Genomic DNA, 12479 nt, shown 5'->3' on the forward strand with positions numbered 1-12479 from the left:
TCTCTTCCTCTCTCCCTCTCCCTCCCTCTGTCTCACCCCCTCCCTCCCTCTGTCTCTCCCTCTCCCTCACTCCCTCCCAGAGAGGGAGAGATGGAGGGAGAGGGAGAGACGAGGGAGAGGGGGAGAGGGAGAGAGGGAGGGGGGAGGGAGGGAGAGGGAAGAGGGAGAGTGGGAGAGAGGGAGAGAAGGAGGAGAGAGGGAAAGGGAGGAAGAGACCTCTCTCTCTCTCCCTCTCTCCGTCTCTCCCTCTCTCCCCCTCTCTCTCCCTCTCCCTCTCTCCCTCTCCCTTGTCTCTGCCTCTTCGTCTCTCTGTCTCTGGGAGGGAGTGAGGGAGATGGAGAGACGGAGGGAGAGGGAGGAGAGGGAGCGAGGAAGAGGGAGAGAGGGAGGGAGAGAGGGAGAGAGGGATAGAGGGAGGGAGGGAGAGATGTCTTTGTCTTTCCCTCCCTTCCTCTATCACTCTCTCCCTCTTCCCCCTCCCTCTCCTGCTCCCTGTCCCTCTCCCTCCCTCTATCCCTCTCTCCCTCTCCCCCCTCCCTCTCCTGCTCCCTGTCCCTCTCCCTCCACCTCCTTCCCTCTCTGGAGAGGGAAGGAGGTGGAGGGAGAGGGAGAGGGAGAGGGAGCACGAGAGGGAGAGAGGGAGAGGGAAAGAGGTATAGGAAGAGCGGAACAGGGAAACAGGGAAAGGGGGACAGGGAGAGAGGGAGAGGGAGAGGGAGAGCAGAGCAGGGAAACAGGGACAGGGAAAGAGGGAGGCAGAGAGGGAGATGGAAACGGGGAAAGGGAGGGGGGACGGATAGAGGGAGAGGGAGAGAGGGACAGGGAAAGAGAGACAGGGATGGAGGGAGGGAGAGAGGGACAGGACAGGGCAAGATGGACAGGGAGAGAGGGAGGGAGAGAGGGAGGGAGAGAGGCAGAGGGAGAGATGGAGGGAGAGTGAGAGGCAGGGAGGTAGAGGGAGGGAGGGAGGGAGGGAGACAGAGAGGGAGACAGGGAGAAGGGCTGATGGGGGCTCCCTCCCCCTCCCATCCTCTGCCCACTGCTTTCTCTTTTTTCTGCTTCAACAAACACCAGGCGCCTTTCAGATCAGCCCTGAAGTCAACGTTGATGCTTGGGACGGCCTGACCTCCCCGCTGCCTTCCAGCCCAGGACCACAGCTGGGAGATGAAGTCTGCGGGGCCCTGGGGGGGGGGCAGCGGCGGCGGAGGTGGTGGAGGCAGGCACCTCCTCTGACGCCCAATCTCTCCTCGTTTACGAGGCAGCCGCCAGCTCCCCTCCCTGACTCCCCAAGATTTGGGGCCATTTTAATATGTGTCGATAATGCCATGAGCTACTATTTAACTTTTCCACGAGGACCCATCTCCCGAAATGCAGTGGTTTTCAGGCTTGGCTGCACTAGAGAACCCCCAGGGAAAGGAGAGACGTCTGTACCTCCCTCTCTCTCCCTCTCCCTCCGTATCTCCTTCTGGCTCTCTCCCTCTCCTTCTGGGGTGATGCCCGATGAGCTCAGATTCGCAGATGTTCCCCCCATCCCCTCTCTGTGCCTTGCGTGGGGCCTGGGCCTTCTCACTGTGGCCCGGGAACAGCCTCGACATTCAGACATCGGTTCCTGCAAGGACACTTGCGTTTGGTCCATACCGCATGTGGCTGCAGTCTGTGCTTCTCCCGTTTAGCATCTTCAGTAGATGGGGGCTGTGCATGAGCCCTTCATCTTCCCCGCAGACACCACTGGTGCTTGCTCGGCCTCGCGGGTGATGTCCACGGGGGACAGACCTGTGTCCCCACCTTCTTGGGCTGCAGACAGGCCACGTTGGTCCTGTGGTGACTGGGGGCTCCCAGGAGAACCCCACCGCAGACCCAGAGAGGTGGCCCCAGAGAAGGTGGCGTACGCCTGGGGCCAGGCCTCACCAGCCAACCACGGGGCACCTGCAGCAACAGGTCTCTCGCCGTCCAGGGGCTGGGTGTTCGGGCGCCGTGGGGATGAGCTGCTGTCTGCACGGCAGCCAAGTTTGTATTGTTGAGCCCGGGGAGGCCCCTGGGTGGCTCCTGGAGAGCCTGGTCACATTTCTTCCTGCCCTTGGCCTTAGAGCTCATCATGGTTCACGCCGTTTCTGGTTCCAAAAGGACCTGTGTTCATAAAGACCACATGTTAGGACAGCACCAAAGTGTCTAGAAATCCAGGCCAGGAGGAGGAGGGAGGGGGTTTGGCTGTGCCCGCCAGTGGCCTGAGAGCCCTCCCACCCACAGAGACCTGGCCCGGGGCCTGTGGGGAGGGCGTGGCCCACGGTCCCCAGCGCTGGCTGTCTCTGGGTTCCAGGAGAACTGCGCGATCCTCGGGGAGCTGGTAAGGCTGCAGGCTCAGAAGTCCCGCCTGCTGGGATTCAGCACGCGTGCCGACTCTGTGCTGGAGATGAACATGGCCAAGACCAGCCAGGTGGTGGCCACTTTCCTAGGTAACCCCGCCTCCCCGAGTCCCAGTGGGGACGGGGGTCAGGTGGACCTTGACTGGACGTGGTGCTGCCTGAGACCCCACTGTGTCAGCCCTTGGGGGTCGCCTTCCCCAACCCTTCATTCTGCCTCGAGGGGCGTGGGGTGGGGGGCGGCTGGGCGGCTGCCACAGGGACATAGCTGAGCCTCTCCCCTCCGCCCGCAGATGAGCTGGCCCAGAAGCTGAAGCCCCTCGGGGAGCAGGAGCGGCCGTGATCCTGGAGCTAAAGAAGGCTGAGTGCCAGAGGCGGGGCCTGCACTTTGACGGGCCCATCAACGTCTAGGACCTGCGCTACTACATGAACCAGGGGGAGGAGACGCGCTACCACGTGGACCAGTACCTGCTCAATGAGTCCTTCCCCATGCAGGTGGTCACGCGCGGGCGGCTGGGCATCTCCCAGGAGCTGCTGGGGCTGACCTTCGACCTGGAGGAAGGCGCCAACATGCGTCACGAAGATGAAGATGTGAGGCTCTACACGGTCCGGGACGCGGCCTCGGGCAAGGTCATCCATCAGCAAGTTCTACCTGGACCTCTACCCTCGGTGCATGCGTGGGGGAACCTGTTGGCCGTGGGCCGGGGCTCCTCTGTGGTAGCGGGGGTAGCGGGGCCTCACCCGCGTCCCTCCCCAGGGAAGGGAAGTCCGGGCACATGGCCTGCTTTGGCCTGCAGCCGGGCTGCCTGCAGCAGGACGGGAGGCGCCAGATTGCCATCGCGGCCATGGTGGCCAACTTCACCAAGCCTACGCCCAACCCGCCCTCCCTGTTCCAGCATGATGAGCTGGAGACCTACTTCCATGAGTTCTGGCAAGCGATGCACCAGCTCCGCTCCCAGGAGGGTGCGGGCGAGGGGCTGAAGGCAGGGGGCGGGGAGGGCCCGGGCTCTCCCGTGGTCCTCAGGCAGGCCCTCGCCACGGGATTCTTCCGCTGATGTCACCCCGCACGAGGAGACGCCCTCGGTGTCAGTTTCCATCATCAAACCCCACGCACTGGGCGCGTAAACAACGGAAGTGGATGTCCTCGAGACTCTGGAGGCTGGAAGTCCCAGATCAAGGAGTCAGGACTGGTTCCCTGCAATGTTAAATACAGGTATTCAAGAGTTGCCTTTAAAAAAGACAAAATAGAAGAAAGGAACGTTGCATGCAAGGCTGGTGACAGGCGGTGATGAGAACCAGAGGTTAGGCTCTGGGGCCGGGAGCACCACGCCCTGTGAGGCCCTGGGGCTGCTGCCAGTCTCGGTGGAGGCTCAGCAAGTCCCAGTGACTTCCCAATGTGGGGGGGGTCCCCAGATGAGCGTCTGGGCCCAGGACCCAGTGCTCGTTCAGTCTTCCTGCAGTCAGCCCTTCGTCCTGAGAGCGATGCTCTCACAGACTGCAACCGGAGCGCGTGGGGACACTTTACTGAGCTGTGCAGCCGTCACTACTGCCCTGTTCTGGAACATTTCCCTCACCCCAAAAAGGTCCCTCACGCCCTTAGTTATCATTCCCTCCCCTCCCCTGTCCCTGACAACCAGGAACCCACTCTGACTCTGTGGATCTACCTGTTCTGGACGTTTCCCCTCAGTGGGGTCACACCCTGTGTGTCCTTCTGTGTCTGACTTCTCTCGCTGAGCACCGTGTTCTCACGGTGCATCCACGTGGCAGCGAGTGGCAGGGCTTCACACCTTTGCGTGGTCGAGGGCCGGAAAAAAGACAAACGAAAAGAAGGGCACGTTGCCTGCGACTCTGGTGACAGCCGGGGATGAGAACCAGAGGGTAGGCTCTGGGGCCGGGAGCGCCGCGCCCTGTGAAGCCCTGGCGCTGCTGCCAGTCTCGGCGGGGCACGAGCAGCGCCGTCCCCCAGGAGCTGCTGGACAAGCTCATCAAGTCCCGGCTGGCCAACCCCCGTGCGGCCGGGCCGAGGGAAAGGAAAGGGGCTCCCGGACCGCCCGGCTGGAAAGCGCGGCCTGGACACAGTGCCAGCGCCCCCGTCTCCTTCCTCCCGCCCTCCAGGCCTCTTCAACCTGCGCCAGATCGTCCTGGCCAAGGTGGACCAGGCCCTGCACACGCAGACGCCCTCGGACCCGGCCTAGGACAATGCCCGCCTCTGCCAGGAGATCCTCGGGGTCCCAGCCACGCCAGGTAGCCAAGCGCACGCCGGGCCCACCTTAGCGGTCGGTTGGCGGCTACTGCCCAGGTCAAGAGGATCCTCTGGTGGTGTGTGAAGGGGGACCGACTGACGGGCTCTGGTCGAGGCTCGCTGACCTCTGGCCTCTTCCTGCCTGGGTTCCTGGGCTGGTCCCTCCAGCTGTGGCCCGCGGAGTCCGAGGGTGGGCTGGGCGTATCTGCACGTGCTTTCTGGAGAGCCTGGAAGAGGCAGGAGAGGGCTTCATACCCTGGACGGAACGCGTCGACGAGGTTTGCCCGAGCGTGTCGGTGCGGAGACGCAGTTCACTCCCTCGTGAGCGCTTTAACCCGCGCTCTCCCCGTGCTGGAGGGCGAGCCCTGACTCATCCCTCGGAGCCTCGGGCAGCTGTCCCTGTAAGAGGCTTAGGGGTGAACCCTCGTGAGCTTCAGCAGAAAGTCGGCAAAGATTGATTTGTGTCCCTCCACTGAGTTGCCCGCAAGGTCCCCGTTTTCTAGAAGTGTTGGGCCAATACTCCCTCTAGTGGCAGGGGACTCAGACAGGGCTGCTTTGAGGCCCCAAGCTCTGGGCTCTGGGGAAGGGGCACGGAGCGGCCAGGGGGCCGGGCAGGAGCCTCTCCGCGTGTGTCCCAGGGACCCACCTGCCTGCGACCTTCGGCCACCTGGCAGGAAGCTACGACGCCCAGTCCTATGGCTACCTGTGCAGCGAGGTGTACTCCGCGGACACGGTCCACACACTCGTTTCAAGCAGGAGGGCGTCCTGAGTGGCAAGGTGAGAGGCCGGCCTGCCGTGCAGACCAACACGGAGGTCCTTGGCCTGGGCCTAGATGCTTGTGCCGCCCGCCTGGGCCTGCCAGGCTCTGAGGGCCCTGCCCAGAACCCCCTGCTCCCCTGCCCTTTGTTGAGTCACAGCAGAGGTGGCCACATCCACACCCTCCGTGAAGGGGGTGCTCCACCCTCCTGCAGCCCCGCCCCCTCTCCTCAGGTTGCCATGGACTACAGAAGCTGCATTCTGAGGCCAGGGGGCTCCGAGGATGCCAAGGGCATGGTGAAGCTCTTCCTGGGTTGTGACCCCATGCAGGACGCCTTCCTCCTGAGCAAAGGGCTGCAGGTTGAGGGCTGCAAGCCGCCGGCCTGCTGACGGCACGGGGTTTTGCCCCCCCAGGCGGGCCGGGTGCCTTAGCGCCCCGTCGGGGCGGGGGAGGGGCCGTGTGTCCTCCCAGCCCCCGAGTCCCCGGCGGCCGGCCTAGGCCAAAAGTCTCCACCTGGAAGTGTCTGGAAAGCCTGGCATCAAGGCTCCCCCTTGTTGCACTAATGCAATCCCTTCCTGGGGAGCTTTCCTGGTAACAAAACGGTTCTTTGAAAACGCAGCCATTAATAAAAAAGACTCTACTCCTGGTCTCTGCCTGCCGTCCCTTCCACCACAGGAGTGGCATGGGGGCCGTCACACTGGGGGGAGTTCTGACCTTGGTCGGGGATCAGCCCTGGGGCCGTGGTGACGCGTCTGGGTCACTGGGAGACGGCTGAGCTGTGGGGTGAGTTCAGACGGGGATGGTGCCCCGCACCCCGACCGGGCAGGCTCTCCAGTGAGGGGGTGTCAGTTTCCTGCCGGCCTCTCGCCCGTCACTGTTTGGCATCTCGGGGGCTGTGACTGGCTGGAGCTGGTTCTGGCGGTGGGCACAGCTGCGGGAAGCCCGGCTGTGGCTGTCCCTGTCCCCGTGTCCTGTCCTCCTGCTCACGGCCGGCCGGCTGGCTCCCTCTGGTCATCGGCAGCTGCTGAAGTCTGGACCACAGCAAGGGGCCGCCTTCCTGGGTCCTAGCAATTCTTCCCAAAGGCCTTAGGGATGTGTTTTGGTGGCAGTAGGAATTCAGAGAGGGTGCTGCACCACTGGAGCGGTAGGGTGGCTCTGGACCGTCCCGTGTGTCCTTCCCTGGCCTTTGAGCTCCTTGGGAGCCCTGCCTCCACAAAGGACGCCAGGCAGCGGAACGAGGGCGCGGGCGGCGCCCCGACCTTCTCCCCGTGGTCCAGGCGGGCAGGCCGTGCCACGCTCTGTCCTCCCTTCAGCCTGCCCGCCCGTTCTGTTGTTATTTTACCAAAGAGGACACAGACATTCAGAGAGGCTAGGGTCCATGCCTGAGGTCTCATATCCAGTAAGTGTCAGAGCCGGGGTTTGAACCCAGACAGCCTGTCCCGGAGACCACGCCCTTACCTCTACACAAACCACCTCCTGGTTCCCTTTATTAGCACAAGACTCATTTCCCTGACAAGCCCAGGCCCCATAAAGGCAACCCTGCCTCCCCCACGTGACCAGCCCTTGCCAACTACTTACCCCAGTGGCAGAGGGACGAGCCACACAGGGGACCCGCCCATCTTGGCCATGGGGACACAGACACCCACTCACACCCAGAAGGACCTCCTCTTTACCTTAGGCCACACGCCCATGCCGAAGGAGCTGCTGTCTGCCAGCTGGTGCAGGTACAGTTCTGTCCTGGAAACAGAGAAGGGACCAGAAGTAAGGGAGGACCCACCCACACCAGTGGCCTGGCAGGGCAGGTGGGCATCATGGCATGGGGCTCCACAGAGTGCCCCAGGTGGCCCTGGGGTCTGCCTCAGGCCCTGGCCCTGCCTCCCGAATATTCCTCACTTGCTGCCCTCAATGGGCCCTTCTTAAGTGAAGGCCTTCCAGAAGCTTCCTTACTCCTCAGTTACCCTGCTCTGAAAACTGGGAGTTTCCTCCCTAATCTGCCCTCTCTCCAAAGGGTAAGGTGCCCCTCTGGCCTTAGCCAAGAGGCTCAGGACAGGTTGGGCCTGCCCTTCAGACGGGGGTGGAAGGCAGGAGACAAATGATGGGGGACGCAGAGGCAAATTGAAAATTATCACCCCTCGCCTGGGGTGAGCACTCCCTGGAGCTTCACTAGATAGAACCTTACTCATTCGTTCAACAGATGAGGAAACCAAGGCTCAGAGACAGGGAGCCACATGTCCAAGAATTCCCAGGAGTCAGCGAGGGGCAGAGATGACTCCCTGGGCCACCTCCCCCAGAAGGCCCTCCCAGATGAGTCTTGTGGCTTCTCTGCTGTTCCACCTGGTGCCTCCTCGCCCTGAGCTACCTCAGGTGCACCCAAGGCTCTCACAGAGTTTAGGAGCTTCTGGAAGATTTGGGGTCTGCTGTTCCTTGCCCACCTCCCACGCTGCTGTCAGAACCTGTACCAAAATGTCACCGTCACAGCAGACACCCACCACCACCCCCCAGCGTGTATAAAGAGCCATATGTGAATTATCTCACTTAATCCTGTAAGGTCAGCAGTCAAGGTACTATTTCCACTTTACAGAGGAAGAAACGGAGGTTCAGAGCAGGTGACACCTGGCCAGGTTCACCCAGCCCAGGAGCAGTACCAGGCAGCAAGAATCAGAGGCCAGATTCCTAACCACTGGGCTCCACTGCCTCTCACCTCTGGGCAGAGGCAGGGCTGGGGCCCTGGAGAGCGGAGGCCCTTTGTCTCACTGCCCTCGGCTGTCCCTGCTCAGCCCAGTCGCTCACCTGAGAGCCAGGTCCAATCCGGATAGCATCTGGGAGAAAACCTCGAAATTGCCTTCCCCTTCCAGCTGCGGGGCCACGTGGCTCTTCTCCAACAGCATCGTCTGCCAGGGGAGAGGACAGGCGCCGGTCAGCACGAGGCCCCGCTAGGCTGCCCGCACACCCCCACCAACCCCCAGGCCCACTCTTCGAGGCAGCACCTCAGGCCCCAACTTGGCTGGACGCCTCCAAATCAAAACGTGCCAGGCCTTTGTCTCACTGATTCAGAGTCCACGCAGGCAATCAACGAATGCAACGGGCTCATTCCGATGAAGGAATCCAAGGGTACTAACAATTAACCCAGAGCCGCCCTCCAACACACTCTTATGCAACCGAAGCCCTTAATAACTTGACCCACATGGTGATGCACGGTAGACTTTCAGGGCCGGGACAGAAAGGGATTTATCGTGCACCAGCGAGTCTGGGTATTCTCCTAGCTCCACATACAAACAACCCTTCTAATAACCTAATCCTGTTTTCTGTTCAAACAGAATGTTGGTGGGGGCGGGGGGGGGGGGAAGGGGAGGAGCCAGGTGATTTCAGAGAGAGGAACAAACAGGCCATGTGCCTGTCACACACGGGCTGCCGCAGAAGGCCAGCGAGCGCCTGTTTAATTTCAGCTTACGCTTTTAAGACCCAGCTAATGAGCGGCTGAATTATGTATCTACTCATGAATATTTCATCCCTGTGATACTCCGAGGCACAGACGAGCTGGCCTGCTCCAGGAGGAGATGTCTGGGCACTGAGTGAGGTGGGAAGGAGCTGGCCTTGGCCTGGGGAGCGATGACCATTTAGACACATTCCAGGGTCCCAGCTGGAGGCGTGGGCCCTGCTGAGTGGGGCTGAGGCTACTGCAGCCCTAAAGAGCCCCCTCTCCCTCCCACCCAGAGGCCTCACCTGGAGCTGGGCGGCCGTGACTCGGCCTGTGGCGTTCAAGTCCAGTGACATCACCATGGAGCACCGGGTGGCACGGCGGCTGTGGCCGGTGAACACGGAGCCAAAGGCCCGGAGGACAGTGAAGGTGGCTCGAATCTTCTCCACTGGTGGGGCACAGACAGGGCATCACCCGTGGCCCGGGTGCTGCCACCCCCACCTCTCACAGGACCCCATTCTGGCCCCAGGCCCCAGCAGGGGCCCCTCCACTCCCCCAACTCAGCTCTAAGCCACACCTCTTCCGCTGCTGGGCTGGCCCTGTGCTGCAAGCAGGGGCGCGGGGTGAGCAAGAGTGAGCCCAGAAGGGGAGATACACACACCTAGGATTGGTACGATCTGAGTGACAAGGGCTGCCCTAGGGCCTCCTGGGCCTGGTGGAGTCTAGGAGGAGGGCAGAGCATTAACATTCTTGGACCTGCTGTCGGGGAACGCCCATCACAGCCAGCTCAAAAAGCCCAGCAGTCCCAAGCTTTTTAACATAACTATTTAACAAGCACCCACTATGTGCTAGGCACCTGGATACAGCCTAGCCTGACTCCCACTCCCCCAACACACACTTTCAGCAGATCTACATTCTGGGAGGGCCTCTCCTTGCTGTATCCCCAGCTCCTCACAGGGCTCTAACCTGGGCCAGGTGCAGAACAGGTGATCAATAAAGCATTGGAATAAGCCCAGTGGAGAAGCAGGATAGTACAATGGTTAAACAAGCTTGAATATGGCCTCTCCCCGTTGTTAGTCACCTGATTTGGAGCGAATAAATTAACCCCCCTGTGCCTCAGATACCCCATCTATAAGATGGGGGTAATAATAGTACTTACTTACCTCATGTGGTTGCCACAAAGACTAAAAGCTTTAATAATGTAAAGTGCTCAGAACATGCTCCAAATGTGGTGGTGTTAGTATTGTTTGTTATTATTAGAAAAGCAATACTGCCTGGGCCATATATTCTCAGCAGGGGGAATACTGCCCCCAAGAGGGCAGAAACTGATTCTTGAGGATGGGGGCAGTTTTCCTTTCTTATGTATAGAATAGAGCACAGATACACACACACACACACACGTCTGTGTGTGTCTGTATATATATACACACATACACACACACTGCATAAACAAATATATGGTGAATCTATGGCATTAACTTTTCATGGTGGGAGACGATTAGGAGAAAGAACAACTAAAAAGGCTCCTCAGAGGGGCAACAATACATTGAGAACACTGGCCCAGGGGTAACAGCTCTGGAGCCAAACTGTCTGTGTTTGAATCTCGGTGCTAGGATGTATGAGCTGTGTGGCCTTGGGCAAGCTGGTTAACCTCCCTGCGTTTTAATGGCCTCATCTATAAAATTCAAATAATAATAATGTCTACCTTATAGGGATGTTTTAAATAATAAATAAGTTAACCTGCTTGGAATAGAGCCTGGCGCGTAAGTCCTCAGCAAGCATTTACCACGATCCCCATCAATATTGTAATTATTATCACCAACTGACACTATTTTTTATTGAAGTATAGTTGATTTACAATGTTGAAACTCTTTCTTTAATGCCCAGCTCAAACATCATTTCCTCAAGGAAGCCCCCCGGCCCCTTCTCTGTGCTCCCTCCGCCTCTCCCCTCCCCAGCTCGGCCAGCAAGCGGTGCAGAGCACTGGAGTCTGGCACAGATGTGCAGCTGAGTCTCCCTTCCGGCTGTCAGTGCCTCCTTGTCTTTGTTTTTACTTATCGGGTCCTCTGCACAGTCCAGTGGGCTGTGCGCTGCACAAGGACACCACACCTAAGGGCACAGCATTTATATCAGATAGCCATAGGCCTGTATACTTATTAGGATGATGGCCCAGAACGTGGTGGTCAAGTGTTTGGTTCTAACAATGTCAATGCGTGACGACGGTTCCACATGTGGCAGTGAGTGTCTTAGGCAAGGAGTACCTGTTTCTAATTCACACAAAAGTACCCAACAGACTAGGGGTGGCCCTGCCCAGAAGCCAGCACAGGGTCTGCACACAGGTGCTCAGTGAACGCTAGCTGAGCAGATATAAGAAAGAGCCGCCCAGCACCCCCTCTGACTCTCCCTTCCCTTCCCCCACGCCACCGCCCCCACCACGTCCCAGCTGCACGTCACCTGGAGACCACTGTACCTGAGACCCTGCCATCCACACTGCCTGCCATCCCCACCAGGTGCTCCAGGACCTGCTCGCAGCAGGTGGTCTTGCCAGCACCGCTCTGGCCCAGGGCCACGATGCTCTGGTCCCTCTGCTGGCTCAGCAGAGCCCAGTACGCCCGCTGGGCCAGGGAGCCAACGTGGGCGGGTAGGCCATCCCAGCAGCTCCTGGGCACCTGCAGGAAGAGCGCCGGCATCAGCCTTCCCACCCAGCCGGGGCCCAGGGAGCACTCCACAATGCTCCAACCCGGCCTCAGGCCCAGATCCACGTCCATGCCTCCCATCCTACTCCAGCCTTGTCAGAGACGTCGTGCATTTTTCTGGGGAGAGCCCAGCCTGGAGATCTAGTCCTGCCACTGGCTCGCTGTGAGTCCTTGGGCAGCCTTGGACCCTGCTCTGAACCTGGCCTCTTCTTCAGCCAATGAGAGGCTTGAACTAAAGCTGCATTAGCTCATGGGGCTCATCTCACTTGCTACACAAAGGACTGGATCGTACCTGTCTGAAATGAAGCAGGTGGATAAAATGGCTCAATTGATGAGTGACGTCTGCCATGGAAACAGAATGGGGCATGGGGGAATTGGCGGTACGTGTGCTATGTATTTGCTATAACAGATTTAGATACCGGAAGCCCCTTTGACTTCATTCATTCATCCATCCATACATCCATTCACTCAGTAAAAAAAAAAAAAATTCATTGAGTGTCTACTACATAGCAGGCACTAACCCAGGCACTGGGGGCACAACACTACTCAAGGCGAATAAAGGAAATCTCTGCCAACCGTGAGGAGATATCATTATACACCTATTAAGATGGCTAAAAAACCGGTTTTTAATTTTTTTTGACACACTACCAAGTTCTGGTTAAGATGCAGAGCAAGTGGAATTCTCCCACAATGCTACACAATACAGCCACTCTGGAGAACAGCTTGGCAGCCTCTTTTACAGTGATACGTACACTCGTCATACAACTGAGCAACCCCACTCCTAGGTATTTACCCAAGAGAAATGGACATTTGTGTTCACCAAAAAACCCTCTGTCACTGGTTATATTGAGTAGGTATTCAAAATCATCAACAACCTAGAAACAACCCAAATGTCCCTCAACTAAAGAACTAAGATAACCAACCACCCTGGTTTTAGCACTGAAAGTCCCATGTCCCAGAAAAACCATTCCCTCCCACGGAAACCAGGACAACTGGTCCCCCTCCG

The 12479-nt window shown here is 59.0% G+C and overlaps 1 pseudogene across 1 annotated transcript; it reads left to right on the top strand.

Moving 5' to 3' along the window:
- Positions 1–2311: 2311 nt before the first annotated feature.
- On the top strand, positions 2312–5748 carry LOC309621485 (thimet oligopeptidase-like; annotated as a pseudogene). The gene is made up of 7 exons: positions 2312–2453; positions 2654–3029; positions 3118–3313; positions 4318–4369; positions 4476–4604; positions 5241–5379; positions 5593–5748. The product of its transcript is annotated as a thimet oligopeptidase-like (transcript).
- The last annotated feature ends 6731 nt before the right edge of the window (positions 5749–12479 follow it).

Source organism: Balaenoptera borealis (genome assembly GCF_965194805.1).
Source record: "Balaenoptera borealis genome assembly, contig: HAP1_SCAFFOLD_501, whole genome shotgun sequence".
Taxonomy (NCBI): domain Eukaryota; kingdom Metazoa; phylum Chordata; class Mammalia; order Artiodactyla; family Balaenopteridae; genus Balaenoptera; species Balaenoptera borealis.